Raw genomic sequence first — 27,552 nt, 5'->3', positions numbered from 1 at the left:
GCATTATCATTATCCCTCCTGTTTGGTGCTCAGGAATAACACAAAACTTGAATATTCTTGTGCTTGTATTTTCCTGCCTATCACTGCACAATTTCCCTTCTCCTGAGTTTGTTAAATTTTAACACTGGGCAGGAGACTATGAGTGATTGCCCCATTCTGAGTTAATTACAGCACTAGGAAACACATGCAAAAATGTAATTATGAATTGCCATAGCTGAGCAATAGCATAATGATGTTACATCGTTACAAGAACTAGATAATGTGCAACTAGTGCTGAAAAAATTAATTTGTATTGCAAGAAAGCAATGATATTTTGCATGCATATCTGCATATAAAAGAACACATATATATTCCAGGCCTTTGCTATAAGATATATCTGCTTGTGCAACAGATTTTTGGGGAGTAAAAACACATTCAGTAGTTTGGAAAATCAAGGCAAAAAATAGGATATGTTCTGGCTTTTTTAGGATCTCTATGACAGAAGTACATACATTTTTAAAGAAATTAAAGACTGACTTTCATATCCCTTCTTATTTTTATTTTATTAAAAAATAAAGGAAATACAGCAATAAGAAATAACTACAAAAAATTGATAAAAATCTTTATAAATATCTCTATTAGGTAACATTTATTTATCAGAAAGATAATGGAGGATTGGATGACAAATATTTATTTGTTTATTTATTTATATTCACATTTATTAACTGCCACTTTTGAACCCTGCCAGCTCATGGCAGTTTACAGTCAAACATTAAAAACACACATACAATATTTAACAATGAAATGCAAATACAAAATTGGCAGCAAAACCCAATCTATAAACCTCCCCTCTCCCGCTCATCTATGCCTTACAATAACAACCACCACTGCCCGGGGGGGGGGGTGTTACCTTCTGGCAATGTCTGGCCTATACAGGGACCTATACAGATGAGAATTTAATATGATTGTTTGGATTGCTAAACTTTAACATACTATCAGTCAATTTAGCCATTACAAAATTATTCCAAAGTTTTTAAAGCCATAATTCTATGGTGGAGGGATTTGGATTTTTCTGTAATGTTAGCACTGTATTGAGCAATAGCAATAAGTAAAACGAATGTTTTCAGACTTCCTCTTCATAGTCACAAAGTTGGCCAATATGTTAACAGAAATAATTCTGGAATGAACAGTAAATCTACTCCTCTAATATATAAAGTGGATGGATAGGTGAACTTGATGCTGAAATAATTGAATTGCTGGACATTCCCACCAACAGTGTAAATACAAACCAAGTGAACTACATCCCTTCCAACAGAATGCTGAGCTAGATTTATAAATATGAGAACCCTTTTTGATGTTAAGATACCATCTAGTATACAATTTAAAACATTGTAAACTAACAGAGTATACTTTGGAGTCATTATTTGGAGTATACCAAACATCAGGCTACTGTCTTTTATCCACCCTACCCTACTATCCAGACTCCAAGCCTTCTGGTAGGAGTGTAAATAAGTTGAATTATATTTGAATTGTATTTGCCCCAAGACTCCTTATAGTTGCTCTAGAGTCGGTAAAATGAGTACCCAGCTTGCTGCTGGGGGGTAAATAGTAATGACTGGGAAATGCACTGGCAAACCACCCCGTTTTGAGTCTGCCATGAAAACGCTAGAGGGCGTCACCCCAAGGGTAGTTTGCACAGGGGATACATTTACCTTTACCTTTAAATATCTCACTGGCCAAAAGAAGCATGAGTTCAAAACCTGCTGAAAAGAATGCCAAACTCACATGTGGGGCTTCAGCAACACAGAAGGAAGATACCAGGCTAAAACCCACAACCCCATAACACCCTGAAGCAGTCTTCAGACCACAAACCCAACTGGTGCACAGCTGTCAGACACAGTTATGTAGGAATCCGATAGAGGTCTTTGCAACAAAATCCAACATATATACCAGGTCAGGGCAGACAATAGTTGAATAAACTTTATTGCACTAGGCTAGCGATCCCCAATCTGTGGGCAGCGGACCACATGTGGTGCTTCGACTAATTGGAGGTGGGCCCCGAAGGACGCCTTCTCCCCCCCCCCCCGGCCTTTTACTTCATCTCCCCCGGCCCTTTACAACACACTTAGGGTGTCATTGTCTCCCATCATTCCCAGATGGGACTATCTCGTTGCAGAGAAACAAGCTCAGGGTTCCCATTGATTTGTCATTGATTTGTCATCATGAGTTAAAATTTCCATGAAAATAAAATGTTCCTCATCTTCATTGTTGTGGCGTGTCTGTATCTTATTTTGAAGGGATGTTTAAACATTACCATAGCGATCAGAGAGCATTAGGGCAGTGGTTGAGAGTAGAGAACTACCCCCCCCACCGGGCCTCAGTAAAAGGCGTTGAGTGGTCCCCGGTGAGTGTTCCCCGGTGATAAAAAGGTTGGGGACCACTGCACTAGGCCATAGGCCATGACATTATTTACAGGTGCCACATCAGGGTTTAAGGCTGTTCCAATTACCGACAATACAGGGAAAAAAGCCAACAAGGATTCTCGCCCCTTATGTGGAACATCTACATAAGGTGTGGAAATCTTTGTTCTCTGCCCCTTCACTCCACCCCCTGCATCCCTCCTTACCTGCTGGCATGTGTTCTGGTGGGGGCAGGGCCATCCCAGTGATGCACAACGCTGTGTCTCACTGGGCTGCCCTGCCCTCTGGAGAGTGGGAGCAGGCTTGGAGGCATCACAGGGGTGGGGCCAGCCCAGCGAGACACCACATTGTGTCTCGCTGGACTAGCCCAGCCGCCAACAGTCTCCTGAGGCTGGCCCCACCATCTGGAGGGCAGGAGTGGCCTTGGAGGCATTGTAGGGGTTGGGCCAGCCCAGCAAGACACAGTGCTGTGTCCTGCTGTGCTGGCCCCGCCCCCACTGGTCTCCCAAATCTTCCCCCACCTTGGCATGGCACATGCCTCAGTGTTATGGTGCCATTGCTGGCACGGTCGCTGGAGGCAGGACTATAGACGTCATATCCGTAGACCTCTGTTGGGGTATCGCACCAGTAGATGTTCCACATAAAAAAAAATGCTAACAATAGACACTGCCATTCAACTGTTTGCAGGAGCCATGATATTTGTCAGGCACTCATTTCAGATCTTTCTTGTGGCCGACAAAAAATTAGCAACCCTTTGTGACACATAAGGATCCGCATCAGAGAGCAAATATATTAGTTGGTCATTTGATGAAGATAGTTCCCTCAGAGTTATTTTGTATAGAAATCTTTCCCTGAGTTCTCCATAAAGCAGTGGTCCCCAACCTTTTTATCACAGGGGACCGGTCAATGCTTGACAATTTTACTGAGGCCCGGGGGGGGGGGTAGTCTTTTGCCGAGGGATGTCACCGCCGCTGCCTGAGCCCCTGATTTACTTGCTTTCCCTGGCTTCCTGCCTCCCACTGGGGAGCAATAGTGTATAGTGGTATATAGACGTATAGTGTATCAGGAATACATTGGTACAGCATGCACTGCTCCTTGGACAAGCACAGATACAAAACACTTGAAGAGCCACGAAGAAGAAGAAGAAGAAGAAGAAGAAGAAGAAGAAGAAGAAGAAGAAGAAGAAGAAGAAGAAGAAGAAGAAGAAGAAGAAGAAGAAGAGTTGGATTTATACCCTGCCGTTCCCTAGAGGCTTTGGGAAATTTACAGAAAAGTTTGAAAATACATAATAAAATTGAATATTAATATGTGTCAAAATTGTAAAACCAGTCTTTGTTGGTCTTAAAGGTGCTACTGGACTCTGATTGTATTGTACTACTTCAGACCAACACGGCTACCCATTTGAATATATCCTCTTTATGAGGAACTTTAAGACAGTTATCAAATTGAGAGTTCTGCTTTGCAAGAATGTGTTGTCTCCCGCTTGCTGTCTTACATGGACAATTTACTGGCCAAGAAAAGCACTCAAGAGTTTGTAACTGGGCTGTGATAGGTCTTCTGTGGAAACCATTGTGCATTTCTTCTTTGGCTATGTAATCATTCAGATCTGAGAAGAAAATGTCTGGATCTTCATCTGTATTAGTGGACCTGGATTTTAATATAACATTGTTGTTAGCTGCGAAGTCATGTCCGACCCATCACGACCCCATGGACAATGATCCTCCAGGACTTACTGTTCTCTGCCATTCCTCGGAGTCCATTTAAGTTTGCACCGACTGCTTCAGTGACTTCATTAAGCCACCTCATTCTCTGTCATCCTCTTCTTTTGCCCTCCATCGCTCCCAGCAATATAACATTAGATGTATGCAAATATATAGCTGCTTCAGTTAAACATAATTTCTTTTTAATGAATACCGAACAGCAATATATATATTGCTTTTTGTGGTTAAACAGCCTATTGGCTTTAAGACCTAGTTGTGAATGAATTTCTTGCTGATAATAAGCCATACTTCTTGCAAAGATTTCAGTTCAACATAGCTGCAATGTTTTTCATAGTCAGTTTGAGTTTTACTGCAGCCACTGTCAATGTGGTTGACTGTTTCATCCTTTGCCTTGCAAAGTCAACATTTGCTGTTGTCACTGGTTTTCTGAATCTTGGCTCTCATTCTATTTGTTTTGAGTTTCTGCTGTTGTGCAGCTAGAATAATTCCCTCCATTTTGTCCTTCAAGTGCCCATTTTGGAGCCACTTCCAGGTTTTTTTTTTATCAAATTTATTCTCTCTGTCTTTCAAATATTTGCCAGGCAAGTACTTTTTGTTCCAGTTGTCAAAGTGAGTTTTAATTCTGATATTTTTGTAATCTCTTTTGGTTTCTGTAACCATTATATAAAGTATAGCCTTGTACACTTCAGCTAGAACTCGTTGCCTTTATTGGGGTAATCATACAGTGCTCATTTTCTTCTTCAGCAGCTTAAATAAATTTAAATAGACCTCTTCCATCTAATTTTCTTTAGTCCAAGTCAGCTTTTGACCATGAAGTTAACTGGATGACCTTGAGGTGATCACTTTTGTCAGCCTAATGAATGCTCCAGGTTGTCAACAGTGTGATAAAATTTGAGGTTGCTGCAAACTTGTTCTCTTCATAAGAGTCTTCCAGCTCTCAGGGACATCTTTTCTAGGGAGTGCAATACAATAATTAAGGTCAGAGATGAATTCCATACAAATATATCCAGCCCAGTGTTTGGAAGAAATAACAACAAGGGGGGGGGCAGTCATACAAATATCCCTACATCCTCTTTCCTTTTACATTCTTCTTGAAATGACTGATAGCATTGAAATACCTAGTGTAATTCATTATTTATTTTTCCATTGTGAATATTTTATCAACTGAGATGTTTCATTAAGTATTCTCTACTATTAAAAACCACATATAGATTTTACAAAAGGTATTTAACAAGGTATTTATATATTGACCATCAGTAAACTTTATTTGCTTATAAAGGCAAAATAAAAACAAAGTCTCAACACATTATCTTCAAAACCAGTCAATCAAGGGAAAATCACTAAATGCCTGCGTCCAGTGGGACCGCAGGGGCCCTATAAAATTTGTATAATAATCCCAAAACCAAGTTAATCAATATTTAAAGGATACCCATGTGTCATCTAGAACTTAGGGTTTTGATAAACAGCACAATTGGGCTGGATTGTTTTTGAGCAACAAAAGAATTAGCAGCTTTCCTTACCCTGATAATTTGGAAAATATTTGTGGCAAAATGTACCTGCCATTCACATCATATAGCTTGAACACAAGACAGAACAATTCATTCTTGAAAGTGAGGAAATCTTTGGAGGGACACATGGCCAACATAGTGCTATACTGATATGCCCTTCAGATATATAGGAACTCACAGAAAAACATATCCTTTTTGAAATTGATAGCTATTTTTCATTCAAACAATTATTACAAATGATGAGAGAAGGAAGGCAGAATAAAAGAACATGAATAAAAATCGAGTGACAATAATTTATGCAGGACTGTGCAACTAGCTTTGAGTTTCATTTGAGGGGACATTGATGTTCTGCTCCCAAAACAGCTACTTTTAAAGCAAAATTCTTTCTGGGCACAACTGTAACCATACTGGTGTCAGCACTGATACCTACATGCCAGTTCAATGACTTATTGGTCCACTATTTTTCTTTATTCTTCTCTGTAATAACTGAGTTGGGCAACTATCAGCATGGGGCCAAATCAATATGGGGAAGGTAGCCTGTATGCCCATTTCCCCCACTTTGGGGGATCCACCTAAGGGATTTGGGGGAAATTACGGGGTTATAAGAACATATCCAGCTCAGGACTTTTCAGGGTATCCTCATCTTCAAGTGGCAAGGAAGTCCACTGTGGTCCACCAGTGGTCCCCAACCCGCGGGCTGCGGCCTGGTGCCGGGCCGCGGCTCCTTCTTCCCTCCCCCCCAAAGCGAGAAGCTCACCAGGCCGTGAGCAAATTGGCCGCCAAAGCAGCTGATTAGCTCACGGCCCGGCAAGCTTCTTGTTTCAGGAGGGGAGGGAAGAGAAGCTTGCCGAGCCACCAGCTAATCGGCCGCTTTAGCGGCCGATTTGCTGGCGGCCCAGAGGGGACAGGAAGGGGAGCCGCGGCGGGAGGGGGAGCCGCGGCAGGAGGGGGAGCCGCATGGCGGTCGCGCAAACGTTGCCTAGGAAGGGTGTCCGGATGGGGATGGAGGGCACCAAAGCGGAGTAGCACCGCGCTATTCATTCGCCGCCTTCCTGCCTGGCCGCCTGCCATCCACCGCGAGAGGGAGTAAAGGGGTGTGGAAGAGGAAGCGGGGCGCTCCGGCTGCACACGAACGGAGCTCCGCCGCCGCCTTGGAGGTGGCCCGGCTGACGTGCGGCGAGGCTGGTGACGTTGCCCGGAGTATGTAGCCCGGAGGCGGGAACGGCGCTCCAGCATGTCTTTGTGTGTGTATGTGTGTGTGTGTAGAGGGAAGTCGGGTCGGGGCACAGGGGAGCGCCTTCGATGCAGGAAGAGACATGTGCGGCTGGAGCAGGACGCCCGGCGGCTCTCCCCGCCTTCTCCCCCGAGGCTGTGTCTTGGCGCGGCGGCGGCGGCTGTTGTGTGCCCTGACAGGAAACCGGCTTCCTCTCCTTCTGCGGGCCAAGGAGAGCCGGGCAGCCGCGCCGGCGGCGAGAGCATCATTATCCCTCTGCCAGGTGCAAACGCGTGTGCATGGCACTCCGCGCACGCGCATTTGCGCTGGGGTTGCCGCGCGTGCGCGGGCCCCCGGGCCGCCCTCTCCCCACACTCCGGAGCAGCGGTCCGCAGCGGAGGAAAGCTTGCAGACCACTGTGGAATCCTACAACCTCTAATGACATTGTTTCCTGCACAACATGCAGGTTGGGTTAGAAGTGGTATATATTGGCCAGCAGGCAGGTCAACCAATGACTAGGTCCATTGTTCCATGCTGTGTCAAGGCTTTGACAACTTATGTAACCTATGAAGCTGTGGTCATTTTCCAGTCTAGAAATTCATCAGCTATCTTTAGATGTTCTTGGATTCCTGTCTCTTCACCTCTTCTGCTCTGGGCTGCAAATGTGTTATCATTAATTTTACATAAGAAAAATAAATATAATAAATAAATAAAAATAAATATAATTAACAGAATCCCAGCCCTTGGTCGCATAATAGATCTTATAAAGTACCCAATAATTCTACATCATAAAAAATATATATGTTGCAGTTTCATGGGGACTCTCAAATAAACAATTCAATACCTACTCATTGTTCTTTCATTAAACCACCACACATGTTGAAATCTGTATTTTAGTTCATTTTATTGCAAAACTGTGTCATGTGGGTCACCTTTCACCTTTAGAGATGATATGTAAAAGTTGTATTATAGGTTTATTGTTATTATTATATCAAAATTAAATGAAAGACTAAAACCCTGGAAGGTGATTGATAAGAAAGAGAACCAAATAGTTTAAATGTGCAAGGGCAGATGTGTAGTTTTCCATACACCTGTAAAATTCTAATACATGATCTTGTGATTGCTCCTTGGAATCTTCAGCATTGCATTCTGAGCACTGCAGAGAAGATCTTTCTCATCCCAGAAGTGACTGTTCTATAACCCATCTCAATTACTTGTGTCTTCAGGTCATAAAAAGCAAGGTGTGTGGAAAATTTGAAGTTTCCAGTTATTATCATACTGCTACTGAGTTTGTGAATAAAGTCTTTCTGCTTTTCTGTTTGAGATATATAGTCCTCCAAATATTTTATGGCACAGTGTATAGCCATCCAACTATTCAGTGGCCTCTAGCCTACTTGCTTCATTTGCGTCCTCTTCCAGACAAGCTTTTCAGTTTGTCCCAAAGTCAGGTAAAGAGAATGGAATTTAGATTTATATCTAAATCTTCTTGGCCCTTCTTGGCTCTCTCCTCTGCTTGGTGGAATATGCTCCTGGAGAACATCAGGGCCCTAACAAAACCAGCACAGTTCCGTAGGGCCAGAAAGATGGAACACATCTACAAGACTTATGGTTGAGGCCTGTTTGGACAATTGAAGGTATCAATATTAAGAGTATCCCCCACTGCAACTCCCTGTCTGCCTCCAATTAAGAAGATTAACAACAGGGATGTCACCAACAGTGGCTTTTAATTGCTTTTAAAATAATTTAAATGCTTTAATGGTTTTAAAATTGTTATATTATTAAATGTGGTACATTGCACTATTAAATGTTGTAAAATGCCCCAAGACAACAGGTCTGATAGAGGTGGGCTATACATTTAATAATTAATAAATAAAATAGATATGCTGTCACACCAGGACAGTTTATAAAGTCATTGAGTTGGACGGGGATATACAGGTCATCTAATTCATCATCTTGTTCAATGCAGGATCAGCCTAATGCATTTATGATAAGTATCTGTCCAGTAACTGCTTGAAGACTGCCAGTGAGGTGGAGTTCACCACCTCCTTAGGCAGCCTCTTTCATCTGCCTGCTACTAAAATATCTAGCCTGTACCATTCTACACATAGATTAAACCCATTATTTTAGGTCCTATCCTCTGTTGCTCACATGAACCACTCTGTGCCCACCTCCAAGTGACAACCTTTCAAATACTTAAAGACACAATTATGTCCCCTCTCAACCTCCTCTTCTCCAGGCTGAACATTTCCCATTCTCTCAGCCTTCACACATAGGGCTTGGTCTTCATAAATCTTGGTTTGCAATCAGAAATCAGTCATAATTGCCCCTGGCCTTGACAGTGGATATTTTGCATCACCTTGCCATAAAACAGACAAATTTTATTGAAGTTTTTGACCCCTTTTCCTGTCAAGGAATTTGGATTCTGAATTTTGATAAAGTTTTGGGTTAGATTTTTTGCTGTTCTGTGACCGTTTATGCACTGAGAACTTCACTGCCCCACCTCTCGTGCAGGAGCACAAATGGGGGTGGATGAGACACAATGGGCCAAATGCTCCCCCATGTGGGTGCAGGAAGTGGTGGGGCAACCTGCCATGACTAAAACTCCAGCCTGCAGCTTGGCATGAAACCTCTAGTGCATAAACAGTGTCAGTCACACTCTCCATTAATGTTCATGAATATTTTTACAACATCACATCTCTGATCCATTAAATCAGACAATTGAAACTTTAATCAGACTCAAACGAAGAGATGCTTTAGCTGTTTCTATGGCTTATAACCTCAAGATGAACACTATATTTCCCGTGAAAAAGAAATAATTATACATGAAACTGTTTTAGAGTACAAATTCTAATTCAAAAAAAGGCTTGCTAAAGTTGGCAGATGTAGGCAAAATTCTGTATGTATAGCATAAAGGACTTTATGGAATCACCATTCTATGTGATATAAATATTTAATGATAAATAAAATTGTTCATTATTAACAGGTTAAATGTGCAATCTTAAGCAGAGTTACATCCTTCTAAACTTATTTAACTCTCTTAAGGATTGAAACATTAGCCTTTTACATTTGTAAAGTGACACCCTTGTCCCAAGGAGAGCTGAAAATAGCATTAACTTCATCAGAAAAATCAAGATATTCCCAGTCCCAGACCTAAAGAAAGGGTGAGGGCAAAAAACGCAATGGTTCATCCTAAGGCAGCTCCCCCTCCCCACCCCCCAATAAACACAGTTACTTTCAGGCTTTTGAGAAAAATGTGCACAACTTTATTAGCTACAGATGTAAGAGGCCTTGGCACAGCATGAGATGAGTAGATCCTAGCATCCACTGATCCACATTCTAGTCAATGTACTCTGTCCCAGCCCAGCCCACACGCTGGGGTGGGGAAGAATCTTAGGATGGCACATTCCACAAGGATGATTGTCACTAAGTGGTCTACCCTACCATCTGATTATAAGGGTAACCTGTTGTCAGCTCCTGAGCTGGGCATACACCCTGAAAGCCCTTAAAACAAGATCCCTTAAGGAGATCCCCACACCCAGGGAAAGCAGGAACACAGACCAGTTTTCTCAAATTGGGTATGGCACCATGCCGATACTGCCACAAGAGCCAGGTATCCCCCAGTCCAGCTCCTGCTAATATTCCTCTAGCTGCAGCCAGGTCCAAAGGCCATGCCAAACCCCATCTAATTAGACATCTATCTCCCATGGTTATGTGAACACTGTCCATCTGAAACAGAACTCCAAGCAATGTAAGATACTAAAATATCAAATTATGTGATTCCCCATAGCCTCCATGAGCTTTCTGAGACTGTTGGTCATCTTCCTCCTTCCCATGTTAACCCTTCAGGACTGTTGGCTCCATGTCAACAGTGCCACTCCAGCCAATCTGACCAGAAGATGATTGTGGGAGGGAGCTCTAATCGAAGAGCATACAAATCTGCCTTGGATTGGTATAAAAAGTCAGTCTCTGTTCTGCTGTCACCTAGATGTATCACTAACACATCCAGTGGGTAGTACTGCTCCCTTCAATGACAGATCATTGGCAGTACTGGCAGTGTGTCCCATCTCTTTCCCCTTGTGCTAATCCAGGCAGTTTTCAGCACATTGGCCCATCCAGACAAATCCATGCAGATTCCCATCCAGTGTATATAACTGTGACTGCAGATCCAGACTACCTTGCACCATGTCCCTGAAAACAAATCAGTGTCTATTAAAATTAGCAGCTAGGTGTGGCCAGATATATATCGTGTATGTCTTAGAGTGCCATCTCCCAATGGTTTGGCTGTATAATGGCCTTAGCCCCAAACTGGCCACTGTAGTTTCTGCACCAATACAAATGAAATGGGCCACAAAGTCACTGGGAGGGAGAACCAGTGGAAGCCTCTATGCCTGACCATAGGATACCAGCAAACTGATATCTCATGTGAGAGCCATCTCTATGAATGAAGAGGAGCCCAGCCTGCAGGGCAATACAGCTAGAAAAGCCTTCATAGCCTGCTCTGTACATAGGCTCCTCCCCACCAATTGACCCAGCCACAGGTGAGCCTCCGACACATATTAGTTCATCTTAGACCATCTGATGTTCAATGAGAACCCTACTGTACGAGTGGGGACTTCCATGACTGCTATTTATTTATTTTATTTATTATATTTATATACCACCCTCCCCGGGAGCTCAGGACATGATAAGTGGAACTATGTGGATAAGTGGAAGAATGAAATACATTAATAATAATGTTTTTTAAATATATATATACATCTTCCCATACAGCTTGTGCCCTCGTATGATTCTAGAAGCAAAGCTCTTGTCCTCCATGTTTGTTAAGCATCAGAGGACCCACTCCTCCAGCACTAGCCAGTCATATGGACCCCAGCACCCAAAGAGAAAGCCAAGAAGGGCACAGTAATGGAATAATAGTAGCAAAATGTGGAAGGGTAAACTGAGTTGAATACTTCCTGCATTATTATATATACTAGGGGCAAAGCCCATTGTATTATAAAATATAATGGGCACTAGCCTGGGTGCTGGTGGGGCAGGGGGGCTCGCAGGGCTGGCTGCAGGACCCCCCGCTGCAGCGTCCCAGGTGGCCCTTCTCCCTCCCGATGTGGCGGCTTCGCTTCCCGGCCGCGCCATCCCCCCGGCTGCTCCTCTCCCAGTGGTGAAGCCTCTTGAAGGCTTGCCACCCCCCCTCCCTGGCCAAGGTGGCTGCCTCGGCAGTGGGAAAGGAGCAGGGTCACCACGTCTTTGACATGATGGCCCTTCTCTTTTCCCGCCACCCCACTCCCCACCCAAGGTCCCCGCTGCGGCGGCAAAGCCTCTTATCCCAGCCGACACATCACACCACAGATTTGAGGATGGGCCAAGTGGCCAATGGGGAGCTGCACTGCACGCGGCTCCCCATTGGCCACTTGGCCCCAGAGTGATCCTCGGAGGGGTTTTTATCACGGACTTGGACCCCTCCGAATTTTTATCACGGACACCTCCAAGTTGTTATCATGGACTCGGCCCACCCCTTTCTGCTCCCACCTTGCCCAAGTGCCCAGAGCTCCCCAGAAAATTGGCCCAGGTAGCAATTGATCTCTGGTACCAAGCTGTGAAATCTTTTCTTCTGAATGTGAAGCAAAGCATTAGTGAGATGCTTGCCATGTGCTGAAAATGTTGTGTTAGTGGACAAACACATGAGGACTAGCTTGTGTTCTAGGCATATAACCCATGCCATGTCATCCCTCACTACATGCCATGTGTTCCGGTAATAGTTAAAACTCAGGTCCTAGAAGCCGTAGGGTTAATCACTTATTTTCCTGCCCCCCCCCCCCCACAAATTCTCCTCGGTGGTCTCTCAGCCTAGAGATATATACCATAGCCTGTTTCCAGGATGTTATCTCTTGTTTGGCATGTTATGGCTCTAGTGAATAGTTCTGGATGCCTTTTGGCCACTAGATGTGGAAAAGTGTAGTTTTTGCTTTGTTCTGACTGTCCTTTGAAGGTAACAGCCTTGCTGCCATGGGAATAGCAAAAAGGGTGGAAATGAAGCATTGATGCATCTTTGGGTGCCCGCAGAATTGGACCTCCAGTCCAATATTTTGAAACTTGTGGGTTCTTTTGAGGAGAGGCTCCAGCAGCTATGCTACAATTTATTTTACTCTACCTCAATCCCCACCAGATATCTGAATAGACAGGGTAGATTTCCTATAGACTTTAATAGCAACATAGGTTATAATGGAGCCAAATCAATTCATAAATCCAGAATCAAAAGTCTAATTGATTTGTGTTTTGTGATTTGGGTACCAAATCCAACCAAAGAATCACAATTCAGCTAGAAACCCAGGGTTTTTTTTTTTTAGCCAATCCATATGTACACCCCTACTTTAAATGAAATGTATAAATTTGATAAATTATCAGCCTGTAAATGTAGAGTGTTACTTATGACCATGGTGATAAAAATATATATTTTAAAAAAATCTCATGTTCATATGCAGGATGTGGTCATTGTCCCAAAGCTGGCCAATATTTAGTGTGCAATCTAGAAAAACTGGAACACCTTAATCTACTTTCTGCCCACACACATCTAATTCCCTTCTCTAAAACTAGTTCCTTCAGCATAAGTATAAATTATATAACAAAACATCAAAAGTAAGAGGGGAAGTTCAGTGAGGTAGAATGATAGAGACAGGTCCCATATATGAAGAAAAGCTCCTTTGTCAAATTTCAAAAATTTCAAAAAAATTATATCGTGGTTATGGTCTAAGCCCTCCATGCATCATCTCTTCAAGATCCAATTAACAGATTTAACAGATTTTTCATATCAAGATGAATCAAAATAATCTGATGATTTATAATTAAATTAGTAGAATAATGCATAAAACATTACGACAAACTGTAAGACATTGTTGAGACAGCAAAAATTATCCATCTGTTGAGAAAATGTAGCCACTCACAACCTAACATTTCTTCAATGTTCTTTGAAAATACCTTCTATGCAGCCTTAAACCACAGTTCTGACGGCTACCTTGTAAAGATCAATTTTTTTTCTCAGCCATTTCAGTGATTTCTGATTTTCTTTGGTAATGTAAAGCAAACTTGTGTTTATCCATAATGTACATCCCATATGGGAAGGGTGCTTAATGTTATATAGGTATACATTGCTTGTCTTTTTAAGAAACATAGATAGAGCCTACAGGAGGGAAGCTGCAGCAATAACTATGTATCTGCAAGACAGATAGCATGATACAATTGTTCAGAAATTTGCTCTTTCACCATCAATTTTTCTGGGTTCAATGGGCATCACAATGAGGGTAAGAGGAACGTGTAGGAAGAGAAGCAAGGCATTTCCCATGTTCTCTGTTTTCTACTTTAATTTGCATTAATTCACTCTGGTTATTAAAAAGAAATGACAGAATAATTTAGTGAGCAAACTGTACTTGACCAATGTGCAGAAGCAGGCTAGCCTTGTCCTCACCTCTTCTAGCCCTTCAAGTCCTCATCATGCTTTATGGAAATTGCTGCTCACTTGCAGAAGCTCAACAGAAACTTGAGACCAGGTGGACTATCCACCCTTTCCATGCTTGAACAATTCTCTGTGAAAGAAAGTCATTAATCAGGATGGTGATGGGAGTTAAGGGGGCACTTTATGTCTGACACCTGCTCAGATGAGCCTTGCATTGAAAATGTTTATATCCAGAGACCTTTGGAAGAGGTTAACAGAAGTAGCAAAAAGCAATTATGTTAATTTCAGTTTCAGTTGGATGGAAAGTTTTACTTGTCAAGTAAAAAGGCAACATCTTCTGCTAAAAAATTCCCTGTTTGTTAAAAGGGAAATCGGATACCCTGGTGGTACTTCATGTGAACTCATCATTGGTTCATTGGAGGGAGATCACTATAAGGCTATATATTCATGTTGGTTTACATTATTTTTAACATCATATTTAACCATATAATTGGAAATAAGGTTACAGGATTTCATTATTTTAGGATATAATTCAGCAAACCTTCAAGAAACCATAGTCCAACTCATACATTTCATTAGGAGACTACAACATGAAAGTGCCAAAAAGGAATATAATAAGCAAATTTGTCATTGAGAAAATTTGTCTCCAAAGCAAGTAGATTGCTCAAGGCAGGAACATCTCCTTTTAAATGTTCATTAACTTGTTATTTATTTAAAGTTTTGAACATTTCTATGCCATCTCTTTAGAGTCCTGCTAGATCTATTCATCACTAGTAGAACACTAAGTATATGAAAAAGAGGGCTAACAATGTCTTTGTATTGACTTGCAGGAGGGCATTTTGGGCTGGAATAAGACACGACACACCGATGTTGGGATAAACAAGGCCACAGCTTTTATTACCTCCCCACGGGAGGGTTGGCGCAGCATGGGAGAGGGAGCCTGACCTAGCAGTCAGCAGACTGCACCACAATTCACGGAGTCCAGAGGCGCCCTGGGGACCTGCACTATTCCCAGCCGGGAGAGCAGATCCCCTTGCCTACTGAAGTCCGCCCTAGGGGAAGCGACCTATGCAGGGGAGCCAATGGGCGTCAACCACATTTGGCTGTCCCCAGGCCGCCTGGCTAAACGAGCCCCTGGCCTCCCAGCCGGGTAAGCCGCGCTCGTTTACATGCCACCTCTTAGGGAGGTCCCGAACCCCAGGGAGTCTGATCGCACACCGGACTCCCTGCCAACAGGCTCCATCCCATGCGAACCCGCAACTGTGACGAAATATCAACAGAGAACATCCACCTCAAACATTGACATAGGGTGGGAGGGAGGGAAGCTGCTCCGAGGCGTCCTGGAGAAGAGGCCGGGACTCGCACACGTGGCGCCTTTATAGGCACCGCGTTCCCGCCTCTCCATTTTACGTGCTGCGCTCGGCAAGCACGCAGCGTGCCAGGACTGCTGGGGAAGTCGTGTCTGCCTCCAGCCAGCCCTCCGCCGCGTCAACAAGCGGCTGCGGTGAGTCTTTGCCGCCCTTTGACTTGCAGGAGGGCATTTTGGGCTGGAATAAGACACGACACACCGATGTTGGGATAAACAAGGCCACAGCTTTTATTACCTCCCCACGGGAGGGTTGGTGCAGCATGGGAGAGGGAGCCTGACCTAGCAGTCAGCAGACTGCACCACAATTCACGGAGTCCAGAGGCGCCCTGGGGACCTGCACTATTCCCAGCCGGGAGAGCAGATCCCCTTGCCTACTGAAGTCCGCCCTAGGGGAAGCGACCTATGCAGGGGAGCCAATGGGCGTCAACCACATTTGGCTGTCCCCAGGCCGCCTGGCTAAACGAGCCCCTGGCCTCCCAGCCGGGTAAGCCGCGCTCGTTTACATGCCACCTCTTAGGGAGGTCCCGAACCCCAGGGAGTCTGATCGCACACCGGACTCCCTGCCAACAGGCTCCATCCCATGCGAACCCGCCACAGAACGAGGCCAAACAGGCCCCGTTCCCGCCAACCCTCCAAAACCACAAACGATTCCAACAGGGAAGTCAAAAACCCTGTGCAACTGCAGATCACACCTGGGTGTAACTAATGGACCCTCTCACTAGGTGAATCAAACCTTCTGCAGGATGCCACCCACAGGCCACCAAGCCAATCAATAATTGGTCCCCGCTGCCATCATTTCCAGGACTTGTGCCCCCAAACTCCCAGTCCCATTGATATTTCCTTAATGATCTGGAAGCTGGGCATCACCAGCAAGTCACTCTCCCCCAGATAAGCTACTGCAACCTCAGGTGCCCCTGCCCAATAGGCATCTTACATGGCCATGCCATGTGCCTGGCCACCTCATGCTGCCTTATCTTGACCTAGGAACATGGATACGGTCCCTGAGACCCAGATGACTGCCCCTTGACTCTCTTGCAGCATGAAAATGTCCGATCCGAAACTGGCACTCCCCCCATATGTAACCTCCAACTGCTTGGACCTTGTACTGAGTCCTGAGGGGGGAGGCCTTGTATTGGAACGGTCAGGGCATCCAAAAGGAGCAACTGCAGCCGAATGCCTTTGGTTATAGATGGGGCACTGACACTGGAAGCTTCCCTCATAATGGTATCCGGAGTGCGAGCTCCCCGATCTCCAGCCAGGTGACGTGAAGGTTGTCTTCCCAACCTGAGCGGACCTCACAGCCAGAACCTGCGGCACACCCTGCTCCTTCGGTGCATGATTCCCTGCCACATCCCAGCATTAACAGTGGCATTGACATCCAACCTAAAACAATCCAAAAGGTAGACTCATAATGTGGAACCATATACATTGACACAGCTGCTGAGCTCCAGCCACTGAACCTCTGGCCCACTGAGGGGAATGCCCTCAAGCTCCCAAGAGGCAGCCACAAAGCAGCAAGCATATGGCTCACTCATTTCCCTGAACTCCATCTTTTGACCATATTGGGGCCCTGGCCAAATGCTCAGTCATCACCTGATCAATCAGTGTTCGCATTACCTATTGTGTCCATGCCAGCAGAGCACAGCAAACCCTTCCAGCTGTCAGCACAAGAACTGTACCCTTTCCCAGTCCTGGCTTGACTGTCCACTCAAGGAAATCGCCCGGAGTGCTGAATCCTGGAGAGGTTAACTCCTGCTAAGCAACCCAACTGCCCGCACTCCCGCAGATATGGAATGGGCTGGCCGTGAACTGAATGCCTCTCTAGGGCCACCGCCACAGTGGAGGGCGTAGCGCAACCCGGCAGTGCCACGAGGTACCTTCCTTGCATGAAATATCCGGAGACCCTGAAACTGTCAGCTCTGCTGCTGGCCACCATAATCACCTGGGATGTGGCACCCTCAGGAAGTAATCAGGGTCACATGAATCAGGGTCATGCTCACAATGACATCTGCAGATCCCTGGCCCTTGCACGCCACAACCTGTGACGCATCATCCACAAGCCCCAGGAATTGAGGAGGGGGGAGTGAAATAATCTCCGGAGGCAATGAGGTCAGAAATCCTCCTATTGGATATTGGGACCATACCTCAGGCAAGTGATGTGAAGCCCACTGCAACCATTCCTGGGCATGTGATAGAATCATAGAATCCTAGAGTTGGAAGGGGTCATCTGGCCATCTAGTCCAACCCCCCGCTCAATGCAGAATCAGCCCTAAGCATCCTAAAGCATCCAAGAAAAGTGTGTATCCAACCTTTGCTTGAAGACTGCCAGTGAGATGCTGCTGCCTGTAAGTTAATTCTGGGCCAACTCATCTTTGGTCTCCAGCACCTCGTCTTGTGGGTGCTGTACACATTATCCCCTACCAGAGGACTCACCTGAAGATGCCACGCCCTGTGCTAATGCACTGTTCCTTATAGCCAGTCATCTGTGGTTGCCTCTTCCCGGCTATTAACCACATTCTTGCCCAGCCGGCGCTGGCGTGACCGAGATCATTCACCCTGCTAGGGTCAAGAAATGCACCCCTGCTGGTGTAGCCTGTCAGCTACATCACAGACTGAGAGCAGCCTTGCAATCAGGGTGCTCTGGATTACCTGATGGCGTAATCCGCTCCCACCGAGGATTTGCTGCCCAAGGTTGTGCTGCTGGCAGTATGGCCATCACTGCCCTGTCCCGGATCATGAACCTGCCAAGAGTGTGGGTGGGATATTGGGCCTACACATGTTTGCCCATCCTCCAACTGCCCCACCCACCTCATCGCCCCTGCCCCAGATCTCTGGTGCATTGGAGTCAGCCTTGTCTATCAAAATAAAAGCTGTCAGCAGCTCTACGGGGCCTCTGCACGGTTCTTTCCCATTGCCCACGGCTGATCCCCAACTGAAATGCAGAGGGCTGAAACCTGCCACCTGCCCCACGAAAAGCAGAGGCTCTGCCGCTGAGCTATGACCCCACTCTCATGCCATTCCCCCCATACCTCCTCAGGAGATGGCCAATATAGGGGAGGCTTTCTTTGGGTTTTGGTTTGAGTCCTGCTGGTAAGGCTCCTGAACAGCAGTGCTGCACTAGTCCGCCTGTGTTGGAAGAAACTTGCCAAGGTCTCCGGATAGGGTCTTCTGCATCCCCCCTCTACTTGGTTCATTGTTCTGGAGAAGCCAAAGTGCCCCAGAGAACCACGATATGACAGGGGAGAATCCCTTCCTGAGCTGCCTCCATATCATGAGACTGTGGGCTCTGTCAATCCTCCCGATTGCACGGAATGCCCTACTGCCCTGAGAAGGCACACAGCCTCAGTCGAGCCTGCTGCAAGCTCAACGTCCCAGTCCTCCGGCCACCCCCTTCCGTCAAAAGGAAAGGCAGGGGGCCCAGGCCAATGCAGCCCATGACAGTGGCATGAGGCTGTAAAAGAGAAGGGCAAAGGGCTGTCATATCTCAGCCACCTTTTTAAAAGAATGGGGATAAAATCATGGAATCATTGAGTTGGAAGAGACCTCCCGGGTCATCTAGCCCAGTCCCCTGCGCATGCAGGAGACTCACAACTGAAGGGGAGGGTCTGCTTCAAATGCAACAGCCAGGTGACCTTAGGCTCACCACGGCATTCTCAAAGCTTCTCTGACTGGGAAGCAACGCCAAGGCTCCCTCAGCCCCCACATACCATGGATCACCTGCCAGGGGAAGAGGAAAGGGACAGGTAGCTGCACTGAAAATACCCATGGCAGAGCAGTATTTAAGAACCAATTCTACTTCTGCTACAGCTACCATGCCCTGATCCAGTTAACACAGGACATTTTCGGACCAAACGCTGGCTGGTCCTCCCCAGCCCAGCCCTTGAGATCATTGAGCTTGGGCTTTTCGTAAAGACCCCTGAAGAGCAAGCGAACCCAGGACCAGCAGCCTGCCCCGTGCTTCGTAGCCTCAAAACATGCTGCCCAATGGCTGTGACTCCTCCCCCCCCCCGGCAAAGGGCTCCACTGTGAGCTAGCATGCCCCACAAGCAAGACAACCTTGCCAGAATTGAAAGGGGGGAGCTTCCGGTCACGTTGAGAAAGAGTAGTAAAACCCCTGATATACAGATGATAGATGCGCGAAAGTCATCTGCCATTCCTGCCTGGCCAGGAAGACTCAGAGATCCTTGGTGGCCTCCCATCCACATGCTGAGCAGGGCTGAAACCTTTGACTCCTTGGACCCATGCAAGATTGCCCTGCCTGGCCCAACGAGAATGCAAACGGTACAATTTGAATTGTGCTGCAGTGAAGAGCCCTGGCATTCACCCCCCCCCTCTGGATAAGCCAGCTGTGAGGGGGACGAGTAGAAAAGGAGGGGGGCATCCCGCCGCCTCTTCATGAAGGGGCGCACGCCCCCAGACATTAGTAATTGCATATCCTAAAGGGGGGGGGACATACAAGAGTCCCACCATCCCATCCAGCCCAGGCAGTAGGAACCGACGTTTGGGAGGGGGACCCAGTGTTCTCCCATGGAGGGATGCTCCCCCCACCCTAAGGACACGGGAAGGCTGCAAAGGGAAGCATCGTGCCCAAACGAGCTCAGGGAACAGATGCACACACAAACCAGTCCCGAGCTGCAGCTGGCGCCTGCCGAATCATTTTGAGGGGATGAGCTCCCAGGAGGAGCGCTCAGAGGGCCTCGAGGCAAGCATTTCCTCCTCTGGTACAGGATGCACGCCACAGAGGCGAGAAGCTGAATCCCCTCCCCAGCTCACAAGCAGCAGCGGCCGCCCGCCCCGTGGAGAACCGACGCTCGACTCCACCCCCTCTGCTTGCCCCGTTCGCTGCCCTGGAGCCGCCAGGATTGGGAAGTGAGCCCGGGGTGCACCGAGTTCGCCCTCCGCTTCCTTCCCTGCAGATGGGGGGGGGAGAGAGAATTAAGGCGCGAGGCAAGCCGATGCGCTCCTTTTTTTTTTGATTGTTTGTTACCGGTGCGTGTCCTCAACGGCTCTGCTCCAAGAGGCCTGCCCGACCTCCACTCACAGGCAGGTATGCGTGGGGGGGAGGTGGGCCTTGCCGTTCTCAGTCACCCCGGAGCACAAGCTGCTCCGAGGCGTCCTGGAGAAGAGGCCGGGACTCGCACACGTGGCGCCTTTATAGGCACCGCGTTCCCGCCTCTCCGTTTTACGTGCTGCGCTCGGCAAGCACGCAGCGTGCCAGGACTGCTGGGGAAGTCGTGTCTGCCTCCAGCCAGCCCTCCGCCGCGTCAACAAGCGGCTGCGGTGAGTCTTTGCCGCCCTTTATTGACTGAACAGCGGTTTATGTCTTCTAAGTATTAGTGCACTGCATTTTATGTGGGGGGAAATCTTCCTTTTTAAAACCCATTTTGGGCTGTATCAACAGGGGCATCACATCAAAATCACAAGATGTCACAGTCCTATTGTATATGGCACTGGTCAGACCACACCTGGAGTACTGTGTGCAGTTCTGGAGGCCTCACTTCAAGAAGGACGTAGATAAAATAAAAAGGGTACAGAGGAGAGCGACGAAGATGATCTGGGACCAAGGGACCAAGCCCTATGAAGATAGGTTGAGGGACTTGGGAATGTTCAGCCTGGAGAAAAGGAGGTTGAGAGGGGACATGATATCCCTCTTTAAGTATTTGAAAGGTTGTCACGTGGAGGAGGGCAGGATGCTGTTTCTGTTGGCTGCAGAGGAGAGGACATGCAGTAATGGGTTTAAACTTCCAGTACAACAATATAGGCTAGATATCAGGAAAAAAAATTTCACAGTCAGAGTAGTTCAGCAGTGGAATAGGCTGCCTAAGGAGGTGGTGAACTCCCCCTCACTGGCAGTCTTCAAGCAAAGGTTGGATTCACACTTTTCTTGGATGCTTTAGGATGCTTAGGGCTGATCCTGCATTGAGCAGGGGTTGGACTAGATGGCCTGTATGGCCCCTTCCAACTCTATGATTCTATGATTCTATACTTGATATCACTGCAAAGTAAAGTGACACCTACTGCTGTAGACCTACTGCAGTAGTGACCTACTGCTATAGACTCTACTAGTAGCCAGTAGGAATCCCTGCTGTTGCTCTGGCTGCTCTGAAGTGCCTTTGTCGGCTGCTTTTAGCAGACCCAGTGGAGTATCTCCTCCTGGTTGTGGCTTCCTAGAATCTGACCTTGTCAGTCCTCCTTGGCTGACCAACTTTTCCTCTTCCTGCTGGTCTCCTTCTGATGAGGTGGCTGGGTGAAGAATAGGTCCCTCGTTGCCACATCAGGTCTGAATGCCTGAGACCTGCCAGTTTCCATAGTCCATCAAGATAATTTCTCACTGTCTTCCTTTCATAAGTGCAGGACTGAGAACAGTGATCTTGGACACAGTGAATGAATATTTGTCTCTTTAACAGAAGTCAATGTACCTATCATTAGAAGGAGGAGGATGAAGTGGAGGAGAATAGCTGGTTTTATACCCGCTTTTCACTGCCCAAAGGAGTTTAAAAGCAGCTTACAATCACCTTCCTTTCCTCTCCCCACAACAAGTTGTCTCTTGTTCTGATCCTGGGAACACAAAATGTAGTTTTCTTATGTCTAACACATGACCCATACTGGACTGATTGTACCCACCAGCTAAGCAGATTGTATATAAGGTAAAGTTTGATTGGAGAATGTAGAACGAATGATGAATTTTTTTCCTTTCCTTGTCCTTCAAGAATACATCAGAACTGTCTAATAGACCATGTCACCTATCTGAAAGCAGATGTACATATGAAGTTGTTTCTCTTACAGCCTGCTGTTTTGAATGAGTTTCTGAGGGATCAGAACTATTACATTTGTTACTGAAACATCTGCTATAATTGGGAACTCTTTCTAACCCTATGAGACATAATTGGCAATAAACATTCTCATAGACAAATAGACTGAATAGTTTAGGAACACATAATATTGTGTAAGAAAGAACTGGAGACTGGTTAGATAAAGCAACACTTTGAAAGCTATGCAAAAGATAAATGGAAGAGAACTTGGGTCTCATCATTAAACAAACTCTAGCTGTATATCAGGTAGACAGTTACAACTATTAATTGGGTACAAGCAAAATTCCTCTGAGTTATCCCATAAAAACTTTTAGCTTGGAAGGCAGAATGCCAGCTGAGTAAATTATTCTATGAGAAGGATGATGTATTGCATAAGAATCTCATTTAATAGTTTTTATTTATTTATTTTAAAAATCACTCTTTTCCTCTTAAAACTGACTTTTCCATCAATCTGTTCATGGATAAGTGGTAAATTTTAATTCCTTTCTAGTAGATGGTGGAACATGCAGGTGTTATTTTGCATACAAATCTCTATTGCCTGCCAGTATAGGATTAGAGAGCACAAATCATGCCTAATATCACCTCACAGGCTCATATCTGAATTCATTTTTACATATCTTTGAAGTGTATGTGTTGAGCTTTGATGTCAATATAACAGCTGCCACTTCACCCACATCCCAATTTTTTCCCTAATTACGTTTTCTGCTGATTTATTTTCCAGGAGAAATTTACAGTACTTCAGAGAGAGAGACCATTTTTTAATGTCTTGAAAAGATCCTATTTACTGGTATGATGTTGAAGGTAACTCCTGGACGTGTATGGCTAAGCAGAACTGAGAGAGTATTATAGCAGGGAAAAAATATGCTTAGAAATATTTTAATAGATTTATTATATGCTATTAATGCATGAGGAGAGACAGTGGGAACCAGCACGATGGCCCCAAGTCACGATGGCCCCAACAGAGCATAATGGTCCCATGTGCTTGCTCATCTATGTACATGATGCCTATGCATGTGCACATTCTTCCTCCATAGGGTTCTTCCCTATGACTAGGCGTACTCAAAGATCAGCATTCTCCAATCACAGGCATGAATCCAATACACATATTTACAAATATGTATATGTGTTATAAGGAGGGAAGGTGGTATAGTATAATCTGGTCTCATTAGATTTTGGGAGCTAAGGAGGGTTGGTACTTGGAAGGGACACCACCAAGGAAAGCTCTGCAGAGGAAGGCAATGGGAAACTACCTCTGCTTCTCACTTGCCTTGAAAACTGCTTCTGAGGTCACCATAAGTGAGGTGCTACTGGCATCACTTTACACACGTGTGTGTACCATACATATATTCGGATTTAAATATTTAGGGCAGGCTTTCTCAATAGGATTCCTGCTCATACCACATTTTAGAACCATTATTTCTAACTTTATAAAAACATGACACTCTGAAGCAATCAATTTTGCATGTGTATAAGATTCTACAAAGTGTAGCAAACACCACCACCAAAACGCCAACTGCTTTTCTCCACTTTGACAGTCACATTGTTTTCCTAACCCTCACCATCTGAAGTTCTTTAAGTAACCCTGGAAGTTAATCATAGTTTCTCTTTATTAAGGTAGTCAACAGCAATCACACCGAGTTTTCCTTTGGGCTGCCAAATACAGTGCCTAATTGTTGTTCCTGTGAATGATTGGCACTAATTATATATCATCACTTCAGGGAGGAGGTATGTCTTTCAACTGCCTCCTATTTGACACACAAAAATTGTCCTTGTTCTTTATTAATCTGATGCCTGCAATTTGGAAAGTAGAAAACAAAGTCAACCCATTAAGTAACAGGTGGTATTTGGTTTTAAATCCCCGTAGCTCTTAAAAATTCCAAAGTACATAGGGTTTTTTTAAAAAAGATAAATAGTTCTCTTGTACTTTTCTATTAGACAGAAAACATACCATGTTACTGATGGTAACATGTTACTGATGGTTACTGATACTCAACAGCCTGTTAGCCAGATAATTTTAAAGTTACATTTTTACTCACACAGGAAGGTGGAAAACGCCCAAGGGCCAATGCACTGTGTACTGTGTAAAAATACATGAAAGATGTAATATTATGCATTTTTTTGGGAAGCAAGTTCCATGGAGTTTAATGAGTTATGAATTTGCACATATGATAAGTAGTACTGAAGGGCTACTTCCCTTGTCTTCATCCTAGAGCTAATTTCAGTGTGGTGAGACATTCCTTATGGCAACAGAAAGATTACTGAGAAGTTACAAGGGACAAGATAATATGTACACAGCTATTTCAACAAGTTTTGCTTAGTACTGTTAGAAGATAACATTACTAATAAATGTGTCTCTTGGCTACACCAACCTCCAGAGCATTAATGCACAATTACAATACCAAACCATAGGCTGGGGTGGCCAAACTGTGGCTCTCCAGATGTCCATGGACTACAATGCCCATGAACCTCTGACAGCCCCATGCCAGCACATCTGGAGAGGCACAGTTTGGTAACCCCTGAGAGGTTCAAGTTTACTTTGCAAGTATAATAAGAGTTACTGGTTTGTGTGGGTTTTTATTTACCGGGCCAAGCTTGAAAAACAGTTCCCATGTCTCTCCAGCCATTTACTTGTTCAGTATTTACAGTTACAGGCTGTAAATATTCTTTATTTAAATCTTCCTGAACTTTCCAGGACTGATATTTGTCTGTCTGTCTATCTGTCTGTCTGTCTGTCTCTCTGCACCCCAAAATTCAAATAGTTGCTGGTAAGGGATGGCCAAAGTCCATAGCCCAGGAGGGACACATCCGCAACCACTCCACCCCAACCACAGTTTGTGAACCTCTACCTTCCTCTCTAGATCTCTGCTCATCTGTAGATTATAATGATCAGCTCTGCAGGCAAAAATTGCTACTTTGGAGTCCGGACTCTGAGGCACTGTATGATTTTAAGGCTCTCCTCCAAATCTCCAGGAATATCTCCAGCCCAGAGGTAGCCAAACTCCAGGTGGGACCAGGAGAGTTCCTGGAATTACAGCTCACCTGCAGAGTATAAAGATCAGCTCCCCAGGCAGAAAGGGCTACTTTGGACAGGGTTGTGGTAGAGAAGAAACGTTTAAGGCCTCCCACACAGGTTGTTGTGGAGTTGAAACACTTGAGGCTTACTGCATAGGCTTGTTGTGCAGATGAAACAGACTGGAAGTGCAACAGCTTCCAGTCTCCCTGCTTCCTGTCATTTAACCAATTTTTAATCATGACAACTAATCCTTACTCAGGATATTTTGAAAGTCAGTAGAGTGCTGGACTAGTAACTGAGAGACCCAGGTTTTAATCCCCTGCTCTACCTTGGGAACTTCCTGTGTGATCTTGGGTCAGTAATGCATTTTAATATTTATTAGAAGATTATAGTGTAGATAAAATGGAGGAAATTAGAATGATGAAGCCACTTGGAGTACCCATTGGAGAGAAAGACAAGGTATAAATGAAGCCACTTGGCTGTCCTGCTATTCTGCTGGTGCCTTTCCTTTTCCAAAATATCTGGAATGACAGGATAGAAATATTTTAATGAATGGATAAGTGGGGTCAAAGTGTTGAGGGGGGTATCAAAAATGTCACTGTTGAATGTTGGAACTGATTGTGATTGTGCTCATCCTTCTAGCATGAAAATTGGACTTACCAAAAAAAAAACAGTTGCATAGAAAAGAAATATACTCCAGTTCTCAGTTTGACCCCAAATCTAAAAATGCAATGCTATAATAAGATTACATATATGGGAAAATATTTAATACAAACACATTGAATGACTTTTTAATGATTACCTATTAAATATTTAAGTATAATCTTGTAGCATTTTGGAGTTTTATTATTCTCAGTGTGATCTTGCAAAACATAATAGAAATTCCCAGGTAAGAAGATGATTATGCATAATAACTAGGAACTATTTCTCCTTACAATGCAGCTGATAATTTTATTATTGCTAGGTACTTCATAAGTAAAATGGAAAGCTTAAGAAATTAATGTTTTCTGGGGGCTCCAGCTCAAGATATAATTTGTTTTTGCTGTTAATTCTTTTGTGCTTCACAGTAAGAATTGCTGCTTACCAAGTTCTATGAAGGAAGATGGATCAACCGGTATAAATGCCAGTGCAGTCATTTTATTTATATTAAAATAATATAATAGCCATCTCTTCCTTGGCACCCATATGTGTGTGTTTGTTTGTTTGGCAGGAAATGTGCTATATGGTGAATCCTCCATCCTTAATAAAGGAATTCTGCTTGTCTCATAGAAATTCTTTTGCTTTACCTTATACATTTATCAGAAACTTATTAAAATAGGAAAATAGAGATTCATTTTATTTCAATTTTTACTAAAGGTAGAATAGTTCTTTAAAACAGTGGTCCCCAACCTTTTTATCACCGGGGACCACTCAATGCTTTACTGAGGCTCACTGCCCTAACGCTGGCTGACTCTGGTCGCTATGGTAATGTTTAAACATCCCTTCAAAATAAGATACAGACACGCCACAACAATTTATTTTCATGGAAATTTTAACTCATGACAATGACAAATCAATGGGAACCCTGAGCTTGTTTCTCTGCAACAAGATAGTCCCGTGTGCACCTGCCAGATCGTGGATGAAGTAAAAGGCTGTGGGGGGAGAAGGCGTCCTTGGCGGCCCACCTCCAGTTAGTCGACGGACCACATGTGGTCCGCAGCCCACAGGTTGGGGATCGCTACTTTAAAATATTTGTATGCCATATTCTCATTCCACTATGAACAAAGTTTATCACATAATTGTTAATGTTTTATTAATTTTGATCATTTTAATTAATTCATTTGTACCCCCATCTTTCTCCCAAATGGGAACCCAAAACAGCGTACATCAGTCTCCTCTGAGGACTTTATCCTCACAACAATGCTGTGGAATAAGTTAGACTGAAACGTGTGACTGGCCCCAGTGCCCCCAGCTAGGTTCCATGGAAAGTGTGGGGATTTGAACCCAGATATTTCAGATAGTAGTTCAACACTTTTAACAAGTACACCACACTGACTTGATAATAATCAGTAATAATAGTATAAACAATAA

The 27,552-nt window shown here is 44.8% G+C and overlaps 1 long non-coding RNA gene across 1 annotated transcript; it reads right to left on the bottom strand.

Annotated features, from left to right (window-relative positions):
- Positions 1 to 4,637: 4,637 nt before the first annotated feature.
- On the bottom strand, positions 4,638 to 21,168 carry LOC143839847 (uncharacterized). The gene is made up of 3 exons (XR_013231906.1): positions 20,645 to 21,168; positions 14,301 to 14,418; positions 4,638 to 5,072 (listed from the first exon to the last, which is right to left on the bottom strand). It is a non-coding gene; the product is annotated as an uncharacterized LOC143839847 (long non-coding RNA).
- Between the last annotated feature and the right edge of the window lie 6,384 nt (positions 21,169 to 27,552).

This window comes from Paroedura picta, chromosome 6 (assembly GCF_049243985.1).
Source record: "Paroedura picta isolate Pp20150507F chromosome 6, Ppicta_v3.0, whole genome shotgun sequence".
NCBI classification, from domain to species: Eukaryota; Metazoa; Chordata; class Lepidosauria; order Squamata; family Gekkonidae; genus Paroedura; species Paroedura picta.
The sequence above is the reverse complement of the archived record's forward strand: the minus strand, read 5'-3'. Positions and strand labels throughout refer to the sequence as shown.